The sequence below is a fragment of the Rhinoraja longicauda genome, chromosome 19 (genome assembly GCF_053455715.1).
Source record: "Rhinoraja longicauda isolate Sanriku21f chromosome 19, sRhiLon1.1, whole genome shotgun sequence".
NCBI classification, from domain to species: domain Eukaryota; kingdom Metazoa; phylum Chordata; class Chondrichthyes; order Rajiformes; family Arhynchobatidae; genus Rhinoraja; species Rhinoraja longicauda.
Window position 1 is genome coordinate 37592366 of NC_135971.1, and position 24804 is coordinate 37617169.

The 24804-nt window shown below is 56.1% G+C and overlaps 2 pseudogenes across 2 annotated transcripts in view; one reads left to right on the forward strand and one right to left on the reverse strand.

Moving 5' to 3' along the window:
- LOC144603231 (class I histocompatibility antigen, F10 alpha chain-like) overlaps window positions 1-24804 on the reverse strand; it is a 1654937-nt pseudogene that overhangs the window by 1558468 nt on the left and 71665 nt on the right. The gene's annotated exons all lie outside the window — the stretch shown is intronic.
- LOC144602564 (class I histocompatibility antigen, F10 alpha chain-like) lies at window positions 5672-24324 on the forward strand (annotated as a pseudogene). Its single transcript, XR_013548464.1, has 5 exons — window positions 5672-5803; window positions 12504-12764; window positions 13000-13273; window positions 23535-23798; window positions 24192-24324. The product of XR_013548464.1 is annotated as a class I histocompatibility antigen, F10 alpha chain-like (transcript).

A 24804-nucleotide genomic window follows, 5' to 3' on the forward strand; every position in this document is an offset into this window, starting at 1 on the left:
TTTTCAGTCAGAGAGTGGTGAAGGTGTGGAATTCTCTGCTTCAGAAGGCAGTGGAGGCCAGTTCGTTGGATGCTTTTAGAGAGAGCTGGATAGAGCTCTTAAGGATAGCGGAGTGAGGGTGTATGGGGAGAAGGCAGGAACGGGGTACTGATTGAGAGTGATCAGCCATGATCGCATTGAATGGCGGTGCTGGCTCGAAGGGCTGAATGGCCTCCTCCTGCACCTATTCTCTATTGTCTATTGTCATCTACCCGATCTATTTCTCTCCCTCTCCCTCTCTCTCTCTCTCCCTCTCTCTCTCTCCCTCCCTCTCCCTCCCTCTCTCTCTCTCTCTCTCTTGGTCTCACTGTACCTCAGTACACATGAGAAAAAAAGTTGTCTTTTTATTTCCCGCTGGAGCTCCCCCAACATCATTTTGTGCCCCCCCCCTCTACCTCCCCCACTCCCCCTCTCTCTCTCTCTCTCTCTCTCTCTCTCTCTCTCTCTCTCTCTCTCTCTCTCTCTCTCTCTCTCCGCCCCCCCTCTCTCTCTCCCTATCTCTCTCTGCCCCCCCCCGTCTCTCTCTCTCTGTCTCTCTCTCTCTTTTCCTCTCTGCCTTTTTTTGTCAATCACTCTTATCTCACTGTTTGTATCTCTCACTCCCCATCTTTCTCTCTCTCTGTCAGAGCTTCCGTTTCTCACAGTCCCATCTTTCTCTCTGTCTGCGCCTCTCTATCTCACAGTCCCTCTGACTGCAGCTTTGTCCCGTTGGCTGTGTCTCTCCACCTCTCACCGTCCCACTGCCCTCTCTCTCTCTCCCTCTCACTCACACACCCTGACAAAGCTCTCTGACTGCTGCACCTGTCCCCGGCCCTGTCAGATCGTGTCTCTCCACCTCTCACTGTCCCACTGCCCTCTCTCTCTCCCTCTCACTCACACACCCTGACAAAGCTCTCTGACTGCTGCACCTGTCCACGACCCTGTCAGATCGTGTCTCTCCACCTCTCACTGTCCCACTGCCCTCTCTCTCTCTCCCTCTCACTCACACACCCTGACAAAGCTCTCTGACTGCTGCGCCTGTCCACGACCCTGTCAGATCGTGTCTCTGTGCGTGATGCCACCAGCCACCCCCTGCCCTGGGAAACTCCCGTGGCTGGGCGCGGATCCGAGTCACTGCGCCCCAAGCGAAGCCGCAGCTGGAAACTGAAACAGCGAGAGCTGCAAACGCTTCACTGACGAGGCAGCGTTAAGTAGAGCGGGGGAGATCAATGTCCACGTCCCAACCCCCGCCCGGCTCCCTGCCGCAGATCAGAGCTGGAGGTGGCGGGAGGGGGGAGGGGGGGCTGGGGCGGTGGACAAGGCTCGGTGTCGGTGGGGGACAACACACCGCAGTCGCTGGGATCTGGAAAGGGGATCCGTGGTGGAGACGGTGCATGTTGTTGTTTCAGGTGCAGACCCTGCATTCACAGCCCCTGATGCAGAGTCTCAGCCTGAAACCCCCACACGCCCTTTTCTACCCCTTTCATCTCCACAGATGCTGCTCGACCCGCGGAGTTCTCACAGGCTGCTGTTTTGTTTATTACAAAGTCAAAGGGCATGGAAACAGGGCATTCGGCCCGACTCATTAATGCCGGCCCTTCTAAGCTAGTCGCATTTGCCCACATTTGGCCCAAACCCCTCCCGACATTTCCATCCATGTCCCTGTCCAAGTGTCGCTTAAGTGCGGTTATAGTACGGTCTCAACCACATACTCTGGCAGCACGTTCCACAAACCCACCTCAGGACTCAGGACTCATGTCCCCAGTGTCTGTGCCCCCAGGGGTCATGTCCTAGAGTCCGCCCGCGTGTGTGTGTGGGAGTGTGTGTGGGAGTGTGGGTGTGGGAGTGTGTGTGTGTGTGTGTGTGTGTGTGTGTGTGGAGTGTGTGTGTGTGTGTGTGTGTGTGTGTGTGTGTGTGGGAGTGTGTGTGTGTGTGTGTGTGTGTGTGTGTGTGTGTGTGTGGGAGTGTGTGTGTGTGTGTGTGTGTGTGTGTGTGGGAGTGTGTGTGTGTGTGTGTGTGTGTGTGTGTGTGGAGTGTGTGTGTGTGTGTGTGTCAAGGTGTGTGTCAGGGTGTGTGTCAGGGTCTGTGTGGGTGGGTCTCGCCTCTCTCTCCCGCTTCTGAGAATTGTCAGTGTGGAGAGAGTGTCCAGCTTCATGTTTCTGGGCACTCACATTTCGGAGGACTTAACATGGTCCAATAACACTGCTGCGCTGGTCAAGAAGGCGCAGCCACGACTGTTCTACCTAAGAACACTGAAAAAGTCTGGTCTGCCCCAACAGCTGCTGACGACCTTTTACCGCTGCACCATAGAGAGCATCCTAACACATGGCGTCCCTGTGTGGTATCTCAGCTGCACGGAATCAGAGAGGAAAGCTCTTCAGCGGGTAGTCTATAGGGCTCAGAGGACCATTGGAGCTACCAGCTACCAGCCTTGGAGGGCATCTACGACACACGGTGCCCCAGGAAAGACACCAGCATCCACAAAGACTCCTCACACCCCTGCAACAGTCTGTTCGAACTTCTACCATCGGGCAGACGATACAAGGCCTTCTACGCCCGCACTACCAGACTTCAGGAACAGCTTCATCCCCAGGGCCATAGCTGCTATGAACCGGTCCTGCTGAGCCGGACGGTCACATCGCACAGTGAACCGGCACTCTACTTGCACTTTATTCTGTTTTAAAACTTCTAATTTGTTTCATTGGGTTGTTTAAATGAATACTGATTAGCTAATTGATTATTGCATCGTATGGGAGGCGCATTCCCAATCTCGTTGTACCCCCCTACAATGACAATAAAGATAAATGTGAGGTTTTCCACTATAAATGTGAGGGTATCCACTATAAATGACCACTATAATCACCAAACCACCCAAAACTTCATCCTCAATATTGATGGTCTCCCAGTATCCACCTCCCCTCACATCCGGAATCTTGGAATCATCTTTGATCAAACCCTCTCCTTCGACAAACACATCAAACACATCACAAAGACAGCCTTCTTCCACCTCAAAAACATTGCCCGTCTCCGTCCATCCCTCTCCTCCACAGCTGCAGAAACCCCCATCCACGCCTTCATCACTTCCCGTCTGGACTACTGCAACAGCCTCCTCTATGGCTCACCCTCAAAAATCATCAGTAAACTTCAATACATTCAAAACTCCGCTGCCCGTCCACTCACCCACTCCCCGATCCGTGACCATATCACCCCCGTCCTTTACAAACTCCACTGGCTCCCCATCCCCCAGAGAATCCAGTACAAAATCTTCCTCATAACCTACAAAGCCCTCCATAACCTGGCCCCATCCTACCTGACCGACCTCCTCCACATACACACTCCCACCTGCACCCTCCGCTCTGCTGCTGCCAATCTCCTGTCCCCCCCATCCGGACCAAACTCAGATCCTGGGGGGACAGGGCTTTCTCCATCGCTGCTCCCACCCTATGGAACTCACTACCCCAAACCGTCAGAGACTCCTCCTCACTCACCACATTCAAAACATCACTGAAGTCTCACCTGTTCAGCACTGCCTTCAACCACTGAAGGTCACCTCACCTTTTGTCTCCTTTCTCTGTTCGTTTACTTATTTATCTATTTATTCACTTCTCTATGTTCTAGAAATCCCTGTAAAGCGTCTTTGAGTGTTTGAAAAGCGCTATATAAATGTAATGCATTATTATTATTATTATAAATGTGAGGTTATCCACTATAAATGTTAGGTTATCCACATAAATGTGAGGTTATCCACTTTGGTGGCAAGAACAGGAAAGCGGACTATTATCTGAATGGTGGCCGATTAGGAAAAGGGGAGATGCAACGAGACCTGGGTGTCGTGGTGCACCAGTCATTGAAAGTAGGCATGCAGGTGCAGCAGGTAGTGAAGAAAGCGAATGGTATGTTGGCATTCAAGTCAAGTCAAGTCAAGTCAAATTTATTTGTTACATACACATACACGATGTGCAGTGAAATGAAAGTGGCAATGCCTGCGGGTTGTGCACAAAAATAATTATAGTTACAGCATATAAATAAAGTTAATAAGTTACTATTAGTGTCGGGTTATAAAAGTTGACAGTCCTGATGGCCTGTGGGAAAAAGCTCTGTCTCATCCTCTCCGTTTTCACAGCGTGACTGCGGAGGCGTTTGCCTGATCGTAGCATCTGGAACAGTCCGTTACTGGGGTGGTAGGGGTCCCTCATGATCTTGCTTGCTCTCGATCTGCACCTCCTGATGTATAGGTCCTGCAGGGGGACAAGTGTAGTTCCCATGGTGCGTTCTGCCGAACGCACTACTCTCTGCAGGGCCATCCTGTCCTGGGCAGAGCTGTTCCCAAACCAGACTGTAATGTTGCCGGACAGGATGCTCTCTACAGCCCCAGAGTAAAAGCAATGAAGGATCCTCAGAGACACTCTGAATTTCCTCAGTTGTCTAAGGTGGTAAAGGCGCTGCTTAGCCTTACCCACCAGTGCAGCAATGTGCGTTGCCCACGTCAGATCCTCTGCGATGCGGACTCCCAAGTATTTAAAACTGCTCACCCTATCCACAATAGACCCATTTATCTCCAGTGGCGTGTACGTCCTTGGATGTTTAGCCCTTCTGAAGTCCACAATCAGCTCCTTTGTTTTAGTGACATTCAAGAGAAGGCTATTGTCCTGACACCAGAGTGCCAGATCAGCCACCTCCTCCCGGTAGGCCTTCGCATCGTTGTTGGAGATCCGGCCCACCACCACAGTGTCATCAGCAAACTTGATGATGGAGTTTGATCCCCTACAGTAGGGGGCTAAGGACGCAGCCCTGGGGGGATCCTATGTTCAGGGTGAGGGAGCTAGATGTGTGTTCCCCCATCCTGAACACTTGGGGCCTGGCAGTGAGAAAGTCCAGGACCCATAGCGAGGGGATTTGAGTATAGGAGCAGGGAGGTTCTGCTGCAGTTGTAAAGGGCATTGGTGAGACCACACCTGGAGCATTGCGTACAGTTTTGGTCTCCTAATCTGAGGAAAGACATTCTTGCCATAGAGGGAGTACAGAGAAGGTTCACCAGATTGATTCCTGGGTGGCAGGACTTTCATATGAAGAAAGGCTGGATAGACTTGGCTTGTACTCGCTGGAATTTAGAAGATTGAGGGGGGATCTTATAGAAACTTACAGAATTCTTAAGGGGTTGGACAGGCTAGATGCAGGAAGATTGTTCCCGATGTTGGGGAAGTCCACAACAAGGGGTCACAGTTTAAGGATAAGGGGGAAGTCTTTTAGGAACGAGATGAGAACGTTTTTTTTCACAGAGAGTGGTGAATCTGTGGAATTCTCTGCCACAGAAGGTAGTTGAGGCCAATTCATTGGCTATATTTAAGAGGGAGTTAGATGTGGCCCTTGTGGCTAAAGGGATCAGGGGGTACGGAGAGAAGGCAGGTACGGGATACTGAGTTGGAAGATCAGCCATGATCATATTGAATGGCGGTGCAGGCTCGAAGGGCCGAATGGCCTACTCCTGCACCTATTTTCTATGTTTCTATATTGTATATTGTATTGTATTGTATTCAGCTTTCGCTTTCATGAGCTAACCTCCCGAACTCCACTCTACCCGGCAACCGGTGACGCGGCGCCAGCTGCGCTGCTGATTGGACAGACGCGTCTATTTTTCACCACCTTATAGTCAACAGCGCATGCGCCCAGGACTCACAAACTCCCCGGGACCCGGACAGACCCGGACAGACCATGGGGTGCCCGCTGCTGCTGCTGCTGCTGCTGCTGCTGCTGCCCGCCCTCCTGTGGGCAGCTCAACCCGCAGGTGGGTGACGGGCAGTGATGGGCTGCCAACCCAGGCCCCCACACTGGCTGAGGGGCAGATTCAGTGGGTGATGGGCAGTGGGTGAGGGGCAATGGGTGAGGGGCAGTGGGTGAGGGGCAGTGGGTGAGGGGCAGTGGGTGAGGGGCAGTGGGTGAGGGGCAGTGGGTGAGGGGCAGTGTCAGTGGGTGAGGGGCAGTGTCAGTGGGTGAGGGGCAGGGGGTGAGGGGCAGTGTGTGAGGGGCAGTGGGTGAGGGGCAGTGTCAGTGGGTGAGGGGCAGTGTCAGTGGGTGAGGGGCAGGGGGTGAGGGGCAGTGTGTGAGGGGCAGTGGGTGAGGGGCAGTGTCAGTGGGTGAGGGGCAGTGGGTGAGGGGCAGTGGGTGAGGGGCAGTGTCAGTGGGTGAGGAGCAGTGGGTGAGGGGCAGTGTCAGTGGGTGAGGGGCAGTGGGTGATGGGCAGGGTCAGTGGGTGAGGGTCAGTGGGTGAGGGGCAGTGTCAGTGGGTGAGGGGCAGTGTCAGTGGGTGAGGGGCAGGGGGTGAGGGGCAGGGGGTGAGGGGCAGTGTCAGTGGGTGAGGGGCAGTGTCAGTTGGTGAGGGGCAGTGGTTGAAGGGCAGTGTCAGTGGGTGAGGGGCAGTGGGTGTGGGGCAGGGTCAGTGGGTGAGGGGCAGTGGGTTGAGGGGCAGTGTCAGTGGGTGAGGGGCAGTCAGTGGGTGAGGGGCAGTGTCAGTGGGTGAGGGGCAGTGTCAGTGGGTGAGCGGCTGTGTCAGTGGTGAGGGTCAGTGTTGGTCTGGGCATCTTATCCCGGAAAGTGCGCATGGGTTCAGTGTCGGGCTGGGCACAGGGTGCACTGGTCAGTGGGTGAGGGTCAGTAGTCAGCTGGGCACAGAGTAACAGCCCCGGGCAGTGGGTGAGGGAGTGTGTTGGGCTGGGCAACCGTGTTGCTGTCAGGGGATGAGAGGTCAGTGGTCAGATGGGCACAGGGTTCACCAGTCAGTGGGTGAGGGTGTGTGTGGGGCTGGGCACTGCATAATAACCCCCGGTACATTGACACAGGGAGATCGGGCGGGTAAAGAAGGGATGTGAGAGATTTGGCCGATAAGACAAAGGAGTATCCTGAGAGTTTCTGCAAGTCTGTAAAGAGCAAAAGGGTAATTATTGAGAGATTAGAATCGGTGCAGGATGAATATTATGGTGTGTGTGTGTGGAGCCACGGGAGGTTGGTGAGGTTGCATCTGTGTTTACAGTAAAGAAGGTCATAGAAGCCAAGATTTACAGGAAATGAACAGCCGTGTCATGGAATGAATGCACATTATAAAAGAGGCGGTGCTGCGGGTCTTACGGCATATTCAGTAGTAGAAACAAAGACCTGTCGATGCAGGTTGGTTATTACACAAGAGGACATAAAGTGCTGGAGTAACTCGGCAGGTCAGGCAGCATTTCTGGAGAGTCTGAAGTAGGATCTCAACCCAAAACGTCACCTATCGATGCAGTGTGAAGAAGGGTCTTGACCAGAAACGTTACGGATCCATATTCATCAGTGATGCTGCCTGATCCGCTGAGTCACTCCGGCACTTTGCGTTCTTTTGGTTTTTTTGTGGCATATTAATGTGGATAAATACTTAAAGGGCGGTTCACGTATATCCTTGTACACTGGGTGGCGCAGCGGTAGAGCTACTGTCTCACAGAGTCCGGGTTCCATGAAGGGATTAAAAGTACCATTAGCAAATTTGCAGATGATACAAAGCTGGGTGGTAGTGTGAACTGTGAGGAAGATGCTATGAGGTTGCAGGGTGACTTGGACATGTTGTGTGAGTGGGCGGATACATGGCAGATGCAGTTTAATGTGGATAAGTGTGAGGTTATCCACTTTGGTGGTAAGAATAGGAAGGCAGATTATTATCTGAATGGTGTCAGGTTAGGAAATGGGGACGTACAACAAGATCTGGGTGTCCTAGTGCATCAGTCACTGAAAGGAAGCATGCAGGTACAGCAGGCAGTGAAGAAAGCCAATGGAATGTTGGCCTTCGTAACAAGGGGAGTTGAGTATAGGAGCAAAGAGGTCCTTCTGCAGATGTACAGGGCCCTAGTGAGACCTCACCTGGAGTACTGTGTGCAGTTTTAGTCTCCAAATTTGAGGAAGGATATTCTTACTATGGAGGGCGTGCAGTGTAGCTTTACTAGGTTAATTCCCGGAATGGCGGGACTGTCATATGTTGAAAGACTGGATCGACTAGGCTTGTATACACTGGAATTTAGAAGGACGAGAGGAGATCTTATCGAAATGTATAAGATTATTAAGGGGTTGGACACGCTAGAGGCAGGAAACATGTTCCCAATGTTGGGGGAGTCCAGAACAAGGGGCCACAGTTTAAGAATAAGGGGTAGGCCATTTAGAACGGAGATGAGGGAAAACTTTTTCAGTCAGAGAGTTGTAAATCTGTGGAATTCTCTGCCTCAGAAGGCAGTGGAGGCCAATTCTCTGAATGCATTCAAGAGAGAGCTGGATAGAGCTCTTAAGGATAGCAGAGTCAGGGGGTATGGGGAGAAGGCAGGAACGGGGTACTGATTGAGAATGATCTGCCATGATCACATTGAATGGCGGTGCTGGCTCGAAGGGCCGAATGCCACCTCATATTGTCTATGGCTGCTGTCTGTGCGGAGTTTACACGTTCTCCCTGTGACCCTGTGGGTTTTCTCGGAGATCTTCAGTTTCGTCCCACGCTCCATAGTTGAATAGGTTTGTAGGTTAATTGGCTTGGTGTGAATATAAATTGTCCCTAGTGTGCAGGATCGTGTGAGTGAGCGGGGATCGCTGGTCGGTGCCGAAGGGTCTATTTCCGCGCATATCTCTAAATCTAAAACTAAGTTGTGGGAAGCTGGGGAAGGAATTGCAGGAGCTCTAGCAGAATTATTTGCGTTATCTTTAGACACGAGTGAGCGACCAGAGACTGGAGGTGGTGATCGTTGCGGCTTTATTTAAGAGCTGCAAGGACAAGTCAGGGCACAACAGGGCGGTTGCAGGGGGAAGTACCTGGAGAGGGGGTGGGGGTCTGGGTGGGAAGGGATGAGCGAGGCAGGGAGTTACAGAGTGAGCGGTCTGTGTGGAAGCCAGAAAGCGGAACTACAGGACACAGAGGAGATGTGGGTGAGGGATCCACCTATGGCAGCCGCGTGCAAACACGTTCACATCTCGGGTTTCCTGGAATGGAAAGTCCCAAATTGGGAGCATACGAGGCCGAGGCAGAGAAGTTGGGAGCAGGGAATAGCGTGGTTGCAAACGTCAGGGAGGGAGGAGGTGAAGTGGAGGTAACTGTGTGAGTCGGGAGGTTTGTCGTAGACATCAGTCAATAGTCTGTCCCCTGTGATGGAGACAGAGAGATCACTAAAGGGGGGAGCTGCATCAGAGAGAGTGCAGGTGAATGTGAGGCCAGGGTGGGTTAGTGATGACGTGCATTACATCGATGAGTTCTGCATGGGTGCAGGAGGCAGCCCCGATGCAGTGGGTGATGTAGTGGAGAAAGAGTTGTGGGATGGAGCCAGTGTACGTTTGGAACAAGGACAAAATAGTGTTGTTTACAATATTTCTACACGGTTTAGATGAGGGGATTAAATGTGACATCTCCAAGGTTGCGAACGACACAAAGCTGGGTGGCAGTGTGAGCTGTGAGGAGGATGCTATGAGGATGCAGGGTGACTTGGATAGGTTGGGTGAGTGGGCAGATGCATGGCAGATGCAGTTTAATGTGGATTAATGTGAGATTAACCACTTTGGTGCATGAACTGGAAGGCAGATTATTATTTGAATGGTATCAGATTAGGAGAAGGGGAGGTGCAACGAGACGTGGGTGTGCTTGTACATCAGTCACTGAAAGTAAGCATGCAGGTAGAGCAGGCAGTGAAGAAGGCTAATTACATGTTGGCCATTGAGAGAGGATCTGGGTTTATTAGCAAGGAGGTCCTACTGCAGTTGAACAGGGCCCTGGTGAGACCGCACCTGGAGTATTGTGTGCAATTTTCATTTGCTATTGAGGGAGCGCAGCGTAGGTTCACCAGGTTAATTCCTGGGATGGCGGGACTGACATATGATGAAAGAATGGGTCGACTGGGCTTGTATTCACTGGAATTCAGAAGGATGAGAGGGGATCTTAAAGAAACCTAAAATTCTTAAAGGATTGTTCAGGCTAGATGCAGGAAACATGTTCCCGATGTTGGGGAAGTCCAGAACCAGGGGTCACAGTTTAAGAATAAGGGGTAAGCCATTTAGGACTGAGATGAGAGAGTTGTGGATGTGTGTAATTCTCTGCCACGGAAATTAGTGGAGGCCAAATGACTGGGTGTATTCAAGAGAGAGTTACATTTAGCTCTTAGGGGTAACGGAATCAAGAGATATGGGGAAAAACAGGAACGGGATAATGATTTTAGATGATCTGCCATGATCATATTGAATGGCGGTGCTGGCACGAAGGGCTGAATGGCCTTCTCCTGCACCTGTATTTCTATGTTTCTATGTTTCTGGGACTGTTTGGTGTAAATAATAAAAGGCCGGCACAGCTGGGGCCCATGCCAGTGCTCATGGCCACACCTTTAACTTGGAGAAAGTGAGAGGTGAAAGGAGAAGTGTAGAGGGTGAGGACAGGTTTGACCCGGCCTCTGGCAGCTCGTTCCAAACACCCAGCACCCTTGGAGTGAAAACGTTGCCTCCAAGTTCTTATTAAACCTTGCCCCTCTCACCTTCAACCTGTGCTTCCTGGTCCTTGATTCTCCCAGCCTGGATAATCCCCTCATGATTTTATTCACCTCCATCTGCTGGACCCTCTATAAAGTGGATGCTCACAGTCTTTGCCCAGTGTTGAGTCTAGCGTTTGATGACACTGTTTAAAAGACATTTGGGCAGGTACGTGGGCAGGAAACATAAGGACATGTAGATGCTGGTTTATAAAGGCCAGGCAGCATCTCTGGAGAAAATGTACAGGTGATGTTTCAGGTCGGGACCCTTCCTCAGACAGCAGACAGAGTGCGGTGGGGGGGGGGGGGCAGAAAGCTGGAAGAGGTGATGGAGGGTCTGGTGAGTGATAGGTGGATACATGTGTGGGGGGGTTGATGGGTAGATGGACAAGGGCAGAGATGAAGAGGCAGAAGGTGTCGCACAATGACAGAAGAGTTGAACTGTGTGACTGTGAGTCTTGCCCCTGGGACCCAGTGCTGGGCACAGCTCAGTCCGGGCACATTAACGGGTGAGGCATGGCCATGCAGGAGGCTTGGCGAGGTGTGGAAGTTGGGCGGGCAGTGGGAGGGCAGGAGACGACCAGAGTTCACAATATCTGCCTCCACCACCACCCCTGGCAATGCGTTCCCACCCCCACTACTCTGTGTAAACCCTGTCTCTGCACATCACCATGAAACTTGCCCCCTCTCAGCTTATATCTGTGCCCTCTAGTGTGGACATTTTGCAGGGTAATTGGCCTTTGTAAAATATCCCTGGTGTGCAGCAAATGGATTTGTAAGTGGGATAACATGGAGCAAGTGTGAATGGGTGATCGATGGTCAGCAGCAGCTCGGTGGCTGAAGGGCAGTGTCCATGCTGCATCTCCAAAGCAAAACTCAAATAAATCAGCGTGGATCTCGTGCTCTTAATCTCCTGATCAGGGGGTTGTTTGGGGAGTGTGTGGTTGGGGTGGGGGGTTGTGTGTGGGTGGTGTGTGTGTGGGTGGTGGGTGTGTGTATTGGTGTGTGGGTGGGGTGGTTTATATGTAGTTGGGGGTGGGTGGTTTATATGTAGTTGGGGGTGGTGCGAGTATGCGTGGGGTGTGATGAGGTGTTTGTGTGTGGAGGGGGTGTGCGTGCGGTTGTCTGTCAGGTGTGTGGGTGTGTGTGTGGAGTGTGCGTGGGGGTGTTTGGTGAGGAGTGTTTGTGGGGGTGTGTTTTGTGTGTGTGTGTGTGTGTGGGGGGATGTTAGGGTGTGTGTGGGGTGTGTGCAGGGCCGTCTTAACGACATGGGCCTGATGGGCACTTGCCCAGGGGCCCACGAGCATAGGGGCCCCATGCTGATCTGTGTATGTTAAGAGACTTGCAATAAATAAATACTACTTTAAAAATGTAGGTTCAATAAGTGCTTTTTTCGCAACATTATCGGTCACTAAGTGCTTCTCACAGCGATCTGTAAGTGCTTTTTCGGTAAGTGCTTTTCGCCGGCAGGACAGGGGGGGGGGCGGCTGGTTAGGGAAAGGGGGGTGGGGGAGAGTAACGGTAGGGGCCCCCAGTACTGCTTTGCCCGGGGGGCCATAATGCTGTAAAAACGGCCCTGGGTGTGTGTGGGGGTGGAGTGTGTGTGGGGTGGGGTGGGTGTGTGTGTGTGGGGTATGTGTGTGTGTGGGGTGTGTGTGTGTGTGAGGGGAATGTGTGTGTAAGGGGAGTGTGTGTGTGAGGGGGGGTTGTGTGTGTGTGTGTGGGGGGTGTGTGTGCGTTGGGGGGCGTGTGTGGGTGTGAGTGTGTGTGGGGGGGTGTGTGTATGGGTGTGTGTGTGTGGGTGTGTGTGTGTGTGGGGGGTGTGTGTGTGGGGGATGTGTGTGTGTGTGTGGTGGGTGTGTGTGTGGGGGATGTGTGTGTGTGGGGGGGTGTGTGTGTGGGGTGTAGAGGTGTGTGGGGGGGGGTGTGTGTAGGGTCTGTGTGTGTCGTTGTCTCTGACTCTGTCCCCTGTTCCAGGTTCCCACTCGCTGCGTTACTTTGACACGGCGGTGACCGCGGGCTCGGGGTCGCTGAGTTCACGTCGGTCGGGATACGTGGACGAGGAGCAGATTGTTCACTATGATAGCGTGAGGCGGAAGACGGAGCCGCGGCAGCGGTGGATGGAGGAGAGTGAGGGCGACAAATACTGGCAGCGGCAGACACGGAAACTGCGGGGCAACGAGCCGGTGTTCAAGGGCAACATCCAGAAGCTGCTGCAGCGAACCAACCAGAGCGGAGGTGAGAGAGGGAATGGCCATGGCCCACGTGTGTGTGGGGGTGCATGTGTGTGTGGGGTGTGTGTGTGTGTGGGGGGTGTGTGTGTGTGTGGGGGGGGGGTGTGTGTGGGGGGTGGGGTGTGTGTGTGTGTGTGGGGGGCAGGGTGTGTGTGGGGGGGGGCAGGGTGTGTCGGGGGGGGGGGGGCAGGGTGTGTGGGGGGGGGGGCAGTGCTCCACTGACGGCCGTTGTGTTGCAGGGGTCCACACCTTCCAGCGGATGTACGGCTGTGAGCTGCACTCGGACGGCTCCACCACCGGGTTCATGCAGTACGCATGGGATGGGGAGGACTTCATCAGGCTTCGACAAGGAGCACATGGTGTGGGTGACGCCCGTCACCTGGGGGCTGTTGACCAAACACGAGTGGGACCAGAACACGGGCATGGCCCATGAGAAGAAGGGCTACCTGGAGGAGACTTGCATCGAGTGGCTGCGGAAATATGTGCAGGACGGACAGAGTCACCTCACCCCCGGTGAGTGGGTCAGTGATGGTATCCCCCCCCCACACCCCTCCCTCTCTCTCCTCCCCCCCTCCCCCATCCTCCCCCCTCACCGCTCCTCCTCTCTCCTCCCCTGTTTCTTTTTTTTTTCTCCCCTTAGTACCTAATCAGATGTGCAGCACTTTGGTCAACGTGGGTTATTTTTAAATGTGCTATACATATAAAATTGACTTGACTCTCTCCTCGCCTCTCTCCTCCCCTTCCTCTCTCCTCCCCTTCCTCTCTCCTGCCCCCTTTCTTCTCCCCCTCTCCCCCCCCTCTCTCTTCCACCTCTCTCCTCCTCCTCTCCTCCTCCCCTCTCCCCCTTCCCTCTCCCCTCTCTCCTCCACCCTCTCTCCTCCCCCTCTTCCCTCTGCCCCCTCTCTCACCCCCCCTCTCTCTCCCCCTCTCTATCTCCCCCTCTCTCTCTCCCCTCTCTATCTCCCCCTCTCTCTCTCCCTCCTCTCCTTCCCCCCGCTCACTCTCCCCCCTCTCTCTGCCCACTCTCTCCCCTCTACCCCCTCCTCTCTCTCTCTCTCCCCTCTCCTCCCGCCCATCTAATCCCCCCTTCTCTCCCCCCTTCTCTCCCCCTTCTCTCTCTCTTCTCTCTCTCACCCCCTCTTTCCCTCACCCCCTCTCTTTCTCTCCTCCCTCCCTTCCGTCAACCCTTCCCCCCTCTCCCACCCTTCTCTCCCCCCCTCCCCCCCACTCTCTCCCCCACTCGGTCCCCCTCCACTCTCCCCGCCCACCCACTCCCCCCCCTCTCCTCCCCCGATCTCCCCCCTCTCTCTCCTCCCCTCCCCTCCTCCCTCCCCATCTCTCTCCCCCTCTCTCTCCCCCCTCCTCCTCCCTCTCCCCCTCCGTCTCCCCTTTCTCCCCCTCACTCTCCCCCTCTCTCTCCCCCTTCTCTCTCCCCGTTCTCTCTCCCACCTTCTCTATCTCACCACCTCTCTTTTTCACCCCCTCTTTCTCTCACCCCCTCTCACTCTCCCTCCCCCACCCTCCCCCTCTACCACCCTTATCTCCCCCCTTCATAACCCCACCTCTCTCTCTCCCCTTCTCTCTGTCTCCCTCCTTCTGTATCTCCCCCTCTCACTCTCCGCCCTATCTCTCTCTCTCCCACTCTCTCCACCGCCCCTCTCCCCCCCGCACTCCCCCCTTTTCTCAATCCCCCCTTTCTCTACACCTCACTCTCCCCCTCCCTCCCCTTCTCCCCCTCTTTCTCCCTCTCTACCCCGCTCTCCCCGTCTCTCTTCTCCCTCTCTCTCCCCCTCTTCCTCTCCCCTTCTCTCTCCCCGCTTCCTCTCCCCTTCTCTCTCTCCCTCTCTCTCCCCCCTCTCTCTTCTCCCACTCTCTCTCACTCCCTTCTCCCCCCGCACTGTTCTCCCACACTCCCCCTCCTACCCCCGTCTCCCTCTCACCCCCCTCCCTGACTACCCTCTCTACCCCTTCCCCCTCTCTCTCTATCCCCCCCTTTACCCCCTCTCTCACCCCCTCTCCTCATCCCCTCTCTCTCATCCCCCACACTTTCACCCCCTATTCCCCTCTCTCTCCCCCCCTCTCTCCCCCCTCCCTCCCCCTCGCTCTCTCCCACCTTCTCTCTCTCACCCCCCCCTTTTCTCACCCCCTCCCTCTCCCCTTCTCCCCCACCTTTCTCTCTCTCGTTCTCCCTCCCTCTCCCCCTCTCTCTCTCCCCCTCTCACCTCCCCCTCTCCTCCCACCCATCTCCTCCCCCCCTTCTCTCCCCCCTTCTCTCCCCTTCTCTCTCTCTTCTCTCTCTCACCCCCTCTTTCTCTCACCCCCTCTCTTTCTTCTCCTCCCTCCCCTTCCCCCTTCCCCCTCTCCCACCCTTCTCTCCCACCCTCCCCCCCACTCTCTCCCCCACTCGGTCCCCCTCTCCCCCCACTCTCCCGCCCACCCACCCTCCCCCTCTCTTCCCCCGCTCTCCCCCCTCTCTACCCCATCTCTCCCCCCTCTCTCTCCCCCCTCTCCCTTCCCCTCTCTCTCCCCCTCTCTCCCCCTCTCCCTCCCTCCTCTCCTCTCCCCCCCCTACTCCTCTCTCTCCCCCCTCTCTCTCCCCCTCTCTCTCCCCCCTCTCTCTCCCCCTCTCTCTCCCCCCTCTCTCTCCCCCTTCTCTCTCCCCGTTCTCCCTCCCATCTTCTCTATCTCACCCCCTCTCTTTTTCACCCCCTCTTTCTCTCATCCCCTCTCACTCTCACTCCCCCCACCCCTCCTCTACCACCCTTATCTCCCCCCTTCATAACTCCCACCTCTCTCTCTCCCCCTTCTTTCTGTCTCCCCTCCTTCTGTCTCTCCCCCTCTCATTCTCCGCCCTATCTCGCTCTCTCCCCCTCTCTCCACCGCCCCTCTCCCCCCTTTTCTCAATCCCCCCTTTCTCTACACCTCACTCTCCCCCTCACTCCCCTTCTCCCCCTCTTCCTCCCTCTCTACCCCGCTCCTCCCCGTCTCTCTTCTCTCTCTCTCTCTCTCTCCCCCTCTTCCTCTCCCCCTTCTCTCTCTCCCTCTCTCTCTCCCCTCTCTCTTCTCCCCTTCTCTCTCTCACTCCCTTCTACTACCCCCATCTCCCTCTCACCCCCTCCCTGTCTACCCTCTCTACCCCTTCCCCCCCTCTCTCTCTATCCCCCCCTTTACCCCCTCTCTCACCCCCCACACTTTCACCCCCTCTCCACCTCCCTCCCCCTCGCTCTCTCCCCCTTCTCTCTCTCACCCCCCCCTTTTTCTCACCCCCTCTCTCACCCACTCTACCCCCTCCCTCTCTCCTTCTCCCCCCTCTTTCTCTCTCTCCCCCTCGATCTCCCTCCCTCCCTCTCCCCCTCTCTCTCCCCCTCTCCTCCCCCCTTCTCTCTCCCCCCCTCCATCCACCCTCTCTCCCCCTCTCTCTCCCCGCCCTCTCCCCCTCTCTCTTCCCGCCTTCTCCCTCTCCCCCCCTTTCTCTCCCCCCTTTCTCTCCCCCCCTTTCTCTCCCTTCTCTCCTCCCCCTCTCTCACCCCTACCTTCCCCCATCTCTCGATACTCTCTCCACCATCTTTCCCCCCCACTCTCTCTCCCCCCCCCACGCTCCCCCACCCCACTCCCCTTCCCCCCACACTCCCCCCACCCCACTCTCCAACCCACTCTCTTTCCCCACTCTCTCCCCCCATCTCCCCCTCTCCCCATCCCTTCTCTCTATTAAGGAGAGGAAGTATAACATAGCAATGAAGACTGGGAAGACAGAGGATTGGAACTCTTTTAAAGAGCAACAAAAGTTAACTAAAAAGGCAATACAGGGAGAAAAGATGAGGTATGAGGGTAAACTAGCCAATAATATAAAGGAGGATAGCAAAAGTTTTTTTAGGTACGTGAAGAGGAAAAAAATAGTCAAGGCAAATGTGGGTCCCTTGAAGACAGAAGCAGGGGAATTTATTATGGGGAACAAAGAAATGGCAGACGAGTTAAACCGTTACTTTGGATCTGTGTTTACTGAGGAGGATACACACAATCTCCCAAATGTTCTAGGGGCCGGAGAACCTAGGGTGATGGAGGAACTGAAGGAAATCCACATTAGGCAGGAAATGGTTTTGGGTAGACTGATGGGACTGAAGGCTGATAAATCCCCAGGGCCTGATGGTCTGCATCCCAGAGTACTTAAGGAGGTGGCTCTAGAAATAGTGGAAGCATTGGAGATCATTTTTCAATGTTCTATAGATTCAGGATCAGTTCCTGTGGATTGGAGGATAGCAAATGTTATCCCACTTTTTAAGAAAGGAGGGAGAGAGAAAATGGGTAATTATAGACCAGTTAGTCTGACATCAGTGGTGGGGAAGATGCTGGAGTCAATTATAAAAGACGAAATTGCTGAGCATTTGGATAGCAGTAACAGGATCATTCCGAGTCAGCATGGATTTACGAAGGGGGAAATCATGCTTGACAAATCTACTGGAATTTTTTGAGGATGTAACTAGGAAAATTGACAGGGGAGAGTCAGTGGATGTGGTGTACCTCGACTTTCAGAAAGCCTTCGACAAGGTCCCACATAGGAGATTAGTGGGCAAAATTAGAGCACATGGTATTGGGGGTAGGCGTACTGACATGGATAGAAAATTGGTTGACAGACAGAAAGCAAAGAGTGGGGATAAATGGGTCCCTTTCGGAATGGCAGGCAGTGACCAGTGGGGGTACCGCAAGGTTCGGTGCTGGGACCCCAGCTATTTATGATATACATTAATGACTTAGATGAAGGGATTAAAAGTACCATTAGCAAATTTGGCAGATGATACTAAGCTGGGGGGTAGTGTGAATTGTGAGGAAGATGCAATAAGGCTGCAGGGTGACTTGGACAGGTTGTGTGAGTGGGCGGATACATGGCAGATGCAGTTTAATGTAGATAAGTGTGAGGTTATTCACTTTGGAAGTAAGAATAGAAAGGCAGATTATTATCTGAATGGTGTCAAGTTAGGAAGAGGGGATGTTCAACGAGATCTGGGTGTCCTAGAGCATCAGTCACTGAAAGGAAGCATGCAGGTACAGCAGGCAGTGAAGAAAGCCAATGGAATGTTGGCCTTCGTAACAAGAGGAGTTGAGTATAGGAGGCAAAGAGGTCCTTCTACAGTTGTACCGGGCTCTGGTGAGACCGCACCTGGAGTACTGTGTGCAGTTTTGGTCTCCAAATTTGAGGAAGGATATTCTTGCTATTGAGGGGCGTGCAGCGTAGGTTCACTAGGTTGATTCCCGGAATGGTGGGACTGTCGTATGTTGAAAGGCTGGAGCAATTAGGCTTGTATACACTGGAATTTAGAAGGATGAGGGGGGATCTTATTGAAACATATAAGATAATTAGGGGATTGGAGGGGTAGGCCATTTAGAACGGAGATGAGGAAGAACTTTTTCAGTCAGAGAGTGGTAAAGGTGTGGAATTCTCTGCCTCAGAAGGCAGTGGAGGCCAGTTCGTTGGACGCTTTCAAGAGAGAGCTGGATAGAGCTCTTAAGGATAGCGGAGTGAGGGGGTATGGGGAGAAGGCAGGAACGGGGTACTGATTGAGAGTGATCAGCCATGATCGCATTGAATGGCGGTGCTGGCTCGAAGGGCTGAATGGCCTCCTCCTGCACCTATTGTCTATTGTCTATTGTCTATTGTCTATTGTCTATTGTCTATTGTGTCCCTCGCCGCGTCTCCATCCCACCCTATCCTCCCCCCTTTCTCTCCCCCGCTCCCCCCTTTCTCTCTCTCCCCCCCCTTTCTCTCTCTCACTTGCTCTTCCCCTCTCTGCTCCTCTCTCCCCCCACTCCCTCCCCTCTCTTTCCCCACCCCTCATCTCTCGCATCATCTCTCCAGTTCTCTCTCCCCTTCTCTCTCCCCGTTCTCTCTCCCATCTTCTCTATCTCACCCCCTCTCTCTCTCCACCCCTCTCCTCCCACCCATCCCCCCTCTACCACCCTTCTCCCCCCTTCACTATCCCCACCTCTCTCTCCCCTTCTCTCTGTCTCCCTCCTTCTGTCTCTCCCTCTCTCACTCTCCGCCCTATCTCGCTCTCTCCCCCTCTCTCCAACGTCCCTCTCCCCCCGCACTCCCCCCTTTTCTTAATCCCCCTTTCTCTACACCTCACTCTCCCCCTCCCACCCCTTCTCCCCATCGTCCTCCCTCTCTACCCCGTTCTCCCCATCTTTCTTATCCCTCTCTCTCCCCCTCTTCCTCTCCCCTTCGCTCTCTCCCTCTCTCTCTTCTCCCCCTCTCTCTCTCACTCCCTTCTCCCCCGCACTGTTCTCCCACACTCCCCCTCCTACCCCCGTCTCCCTCTCTCCTCCTCCCTGTCTCCCCCTCTACCCCTCCCCCTCTCTCTCTGCCCCCCCCCCTTTACCCCCTCTCTCTCACTCCCCCTCTCTCACCCTCGCTCTCTCTCTTCGCTCTCTCTCTTCCCCCCCCTCTATCTCTCCCCCCGTCCCCACCCCCTCTCTTTTCTCCGCCCTCTCTCTACCTTCTCTGTCACCCCTCGCACTTTCCCCCTCTCTCTCTCTCTCTTCTCACTGCCCCCCCTCTCTTCCCCTCTCTCTCTCTCTCACTCTCACTCTCTCCCTCTGACCCCCCAGCTTCCCCACTTTCTCTCTCTCCCTCTGTCTCCTCCCCTCTCTCTCCTGCCCCTCTCTGTCCTCCCCCTCTCTCTCTCCACCCCCCCTCTCTCCTCCCTCTCTCTCTCCTCTCCTTCTCTCTCCACCCCCTCTCTCCTCCCCCCTCTCTCTCTCATCCCCCCTCTTTCTTCTCCCCCTTTCCCTTCTCTCCCTCCCTCTTCCCCTCTCTCTCTGTCTCCCTCCTCCTGCCTCTCCCACTCTCACCCTCCCTCTACACCCTACTCTCTCCCCTCCTCCCCCTCCAACCCCCTCTCTCTTCCTCCCCCTCTCACCTCCCCCCACTCTCCCCTCTCTCCCCCTCTCTTTCCCCTTCCCTCTCTCTCACCCCCTTCTCTCTATCCCCTCTCCCTCTCCCCTCTTCTTTCTCTCTCCCCCTCTATCTCCCTCCTCCCTCTTCTCCCCCTCTATCTCTCCCCTTCCACCTCCACCCCGCACACTTTCCACCCTTTTTGCTCCACCCCTCTTTCCCCCCTCTCTCTCCCGTTCTCCCTCTCCCTCTCTCTCTCCTCCCTCTCCCCCTCTCTCACCATATCCTCCTCCCTCTTTCCCTCTCTCTCCCTCGCCCTTCCTCTCTCCACTCTTTCATATAATGAATAGTAGATTTGGCCATTCGGCCATTCGTCTACTCTTCCATTCAATCATGGCTGATCTATCTCTCCCTCCTAACCCCATTCTCCTGCCTTCTCCCCGTAACCTCTGACACCTCCACTAATCAACAATCGATCAATCTCTGCCTTAAGGATCTCCACTGACTTGTGGCCTCCACAGCCGCTGTGACAATGAATCCCAAAGATTCACCACCCTCTCTCTGGCTAAAGACATTTCTGCTCATCTTCTTCCTGAGTGAATGACCTTTAATCCTGTGGCTGTGCCCTCTGGTCCTAGACTCTCCCACTGGTGGAAACATCCTCTACACATCTACTCTATCCACGCCGCTCACTATTCTGTACGTTTCAATGAGGTCCCCCCTCATTCTTCCAAACCCCAGCGAGTCCAGGCCCAGTGTTGACAAACGCTCATCATAGGTTAACCCACTCATTCCTGGGATCATTCTTGTGAACCTCCCCTGGACCCTCTCCAGAGCCAGCACATCCTTCCTCAGATACACTGCCCAGAATTGCTCACAATATTCCACATGGGGCCTGACCAGCGGCTTATAGACCCCCAGCACCACATCCCTGTGACCAGCGGCTTATAGACCCTCAGCACCACATCCCTGTGACCAGCGGCTTATAGACCCCCAGCACCACATCCCTGTGACCAGCGGCTTATAGACCCTCAGCACCACATCCCTGCTTTTGTACACAAGCCCTCTTGTAATAAACGCTGGCATTAAGTTTGCTTTCTTCACCACTGATTCCACTTGCAGATTAACGTTGTGGGAATCCTGCACCAGCTCCCAAGTCCCTTTGCACCCCCCCATTTCAGGATTATCTCCCTATAAAGTAGTCTTCGCCTTTATTCTCGCTACCAAAAAGCACGACTCTACACTTTGCTGCACTATATTCCATCTGCCACTTCTCTGCCCGCTCTCCAACCTGTCCACGTCCTTCTGCACAGTCCCTGCTTTCTCTACACTACCTGCCCCTCCACCTATTTCCGTAACATCCGCAAACTTTGCGACAAGAAATCAATCCCCTCGTCCAAATGATTAATATACAACGTGGAGCAGCGGCCCCAGCACCGGCCCTGTGGAACCCCACTGGTCACTGGCGGACAACCACAAACCCCCCTTTATTGCCACTCTTTGCCTTCTGCCATCCAGTCAACCTGCCATCCATGACAGTGTCTGCCCTCTGATACCGTGGGGTCTCAGCTTCCTCAGCAGCCTCACACGTGGCACTTTCTCCCTCTGCCCCCACTCTGTCCTCCTCCACTCCATCTCCTCCCCCTCTCTCTGCCCCCAACCCTCTCTGTCCTCCCCCTCTCTCTTCCTCCTCTTCTCTCTGTCTCCCCGTCTCCCATCCCCTCTCTTTTTCCTCCCCCTCTCTCTGTCTCCCCCCCTCTGTTCCTCCCCCCGCTCTCCGTCTCCCTCTCTCTCTGTCTCCTCTCTCTCTGTCTCCCCCTCTCTATGTCTCCCCCTCTCTCTGTCTCCCCCTCTCTCTGTCTACCCCCCTTTCTTTGTTTTCCCCCCTCTCTCTGTCTCCCCCTCTACCTCCCCAGTTGTCTGTCTCTCCCCCCCTCCGTATCCCGCACCCTCCATTCTCGCTAGCCACACTGGCTTTTGTCTCCCCCCGCACTGTCCCCCCTCACCGTCTCCCCCCTCACTATCTCCCCTCACTGTCTCCTCCTCACTGTCTCCCCCTCACTGTCCCCCCCTCACTGTCTCCCCCTCACTGTCTCCCCTCACTGTCTCCCCCTCACTGTCCCCCCCTCACTGTCTCCCCCTCACTATCTCCCCTCACTGTCTCCCCCTCACTGTCTCCCCCTCACTGTCCCCCTCACTGTCTCCCCCTCACTGTCTCCCCTCACTGTCTCCCCCTCACTGTCTCCCCTCCTCTCACTATCTCCTCTCTCTGTTGTCTCCCCCTCACCGTCTCCCCCTCACTGTCTCCCCCTCACTGTCTCCCTCACCGTCTCCCCCTCACCGTCTCCCCCTCACTGTCTCCCCTCACTGTCTCCCCCTCACTGTCTCCCCCTCACTGTCTCCCTCACCGTCTCCCCCTCACTGTCCCCCCCTCACTGTCTCCCCCTCACTATCTCCCCTCACTGTCCCCCCCTCACTGTCTCCCCCTCACTGTCTCCCCCTCACTGTCTCCCCCTCACTGTCTCCCCCTCACTGTCTCCCTCACCGTCTCCCCCTCACTGTCCCCCCCTCACTGTCTCCCCTCACTATCTCCCCTCACTGTCTCCCCCTCACTATCTCCCCTCACTGTCTCCCCCTCACTGTCTCCCCCTCACTGTCTCCCCTCACTGTCTCCCCCTCACTGTCTCCCCCTCACTGTCTCCGCTCTCTGTTGTCTCCCCCTCACCGTCTCCCCCTCACTGTCTCCCCCTCACCGTCTCCCCCCTCACTGTCTCCCCTCACTATCTCCCCTCACCGTCTCCCCCTCACTGTCTCCCCCTCACTGTCTCCCCCTCACTGTCTCCCCCTCACTGTCCCCCCTCACTGCCTCCCCCTCACTGTCTCCCCCTCACTGTCTCCCCCTCACTGTCTCCCCCTCACTGTCCCCCCCTCACTGTCTCCCCCTCACTGTCTCCGCTCTCTGTTGTCTCCCCCTCACCGTCTCCCCCTCACTGTCTCCGCTCTCTGTTGTCTCCCCCTCACTGTCTCCCCCTCACCGTCCCCCCCTCACTGTCTCCTCCTCACTGTCTCCCCCTCACTGTCTCCCCCTCACTGTCTCCGCTCTCTGTTGTCTCCCCCTCACCGTCTCCCCCTCACTGTCTCCCCCCTCACTGTCTCCGCTCTCTGTTGTCTCCCCCTCACTGTCTCCCCCTCACCGTCTCCCCCCTCACTGTCTCCTCCTCACTGTCTCCCCCTCACTGTCTCCCCCTCACTGTCTCCGCTCTCTGTTGTCTCCCCCTCACCGTCTCCCCCTCACTGTCTCCCCCTCACTGTCTCCCCCTCACTGTCTCCCCCTCACCTGTCTCCCCCTCACTGTCTCCCCCTCACTGTCTCCCCCTCACTGTCTCCCCCTCACTGTCTCCCCCTCACTGTCTCCCCTCACTGTCTCCCCTCACCGTCTCCCCCTCACTGTCTCCCCCTCACTGTCTCCGCTCTCTGTTGTCTCCCCCTCACTGTCTCCCCTCACTGTCTCCCCCTCACTGTCTCCCCCTCACTGTCTCCCCCTCACTGTCCTCCCCCTCACTGTCTCCCCCTCACTGTCTCCCCCTCACTGTCTCCCCCTCACTGTCTCCCCTCACTGTCTCCCCCTCACTGTCTCCCCCTCACTGTCTCCCCCTCACTGTCTCCCCCCTCACTGTCTCCCCTCACTGTCTCCCCCTCACTGTCTCCCCCTCACTGTCTCCCCCTCACTGTCTCCCCCTCACTGTCTCCCCTCACTGTCTCCCCCTCACTGTCTCCCCCTCACTGTCTCCCCCTCACTGTCTCCCCCTCACTGTCTCCCCCTCACTGTCTCCACTCTCTGTTGTCTCCCCCTCACTGTCTCCGCTCTCTGTTGTCTCCCCACAGTCCAGCCCGAGGTGAGCATCTCTCTGACGGCCGATGGCCGCCGCCTGTCGTGCTTCACCACGGGCTTCTACCCGCGCTCCATCGAGGTGAACCTGGTGCGGGCCGGGCTGGTCCTGGATGAGACCCACTCCCACGAGACGCTGCCCAACCACGACGGCACCTACCAGCTGCGCCGCTGGGCCGACGTGGAGCCCGGGGACCGGGGCCCGCTCTCCTGCCGTGTGGAGCACCCGGGGCTGTCCGAGCCCCTCGAGGTCATCCTGGGTCAGTGGTGGGGGGGTGCGGGGTGGGGGTGGGGTAGGGAGATGGGGGGGGGGGGGCAGGAGGGAGGGGAGATGGGGGGGGGTGGTTGTGAGGGGGGAGGGAGAGGGGACGGTTGGTGGGGAGGGAGGGCCAGGTGAGTAGGTTAGAGGGGAGGGGAGGGGTGGGAGCGACGAGGGGCAGGTGAGGTTGTTGAGGGTAGGGTAGCGCAGAGAGCAGGTGGGGGGAGGAGGGGAGCGGCACGGGAGGGGGTGAGTGAGACGGGATGGGGGGGGAGTGTGAGAGGTGGTGGGGCGGTGAGAGAAGATGGAGGAGGGGGACGGGGAGGGGGGGGATGGTGGAGCCGGGACCCCGGTCTCTGTCCCTCATCCGCCTCTGTTTCTGAATCTCCGACAGTCCGTGAGTCGGGCAGCCCCGCGATGATCATCGCGCTCGTTGTTGTGGCGGCGGTGCTGCAGGTGGGCGCGGCCGTGGGGGAGTCCTGTACTGGAAGAAGAGACAAGGTAGGAGTGGGGAGAGACAGGGCTCCCTCCCCCCAGCACCCCCTCCCCCCCAGCACCCCCTCCCCCCAGCACCCCCTCCCCCCAGCACCCCCTCCCCCCCAGCACCCCCTCCCCCCCAGCACACCCTCCCCCCCAGCACCCCCTTCCCCCCCAGCACCCCCTCCCCCCAGCACCCCCTCCACCCCAGCACCCCCTCCACCCCAGCACCCCCTCCACCCCAGCACCCCCCTCCCCCCCCGCACCCCCTCCACCCAGCACCCCCTCCACCCCAGCACCCCCTCCACCCCAGCACCCCCTCCACCCCAGCACCCCCTCCACCCCAGCACCCCTCCACCCCAGCACCCCTCCACCCCAGCACCCCCTCCACCCCAGCACCCCCTCCACCCCAGCACCCCCTCCACCCCAGCACCCCCCTCCACCCCAGCACCCCCTCCACCCCATCTCAGAGAGAGTGGAGGAAACGTCTTATCCCCATCCCCCCGACCCCCGCCTCTCCCCCCGACTAC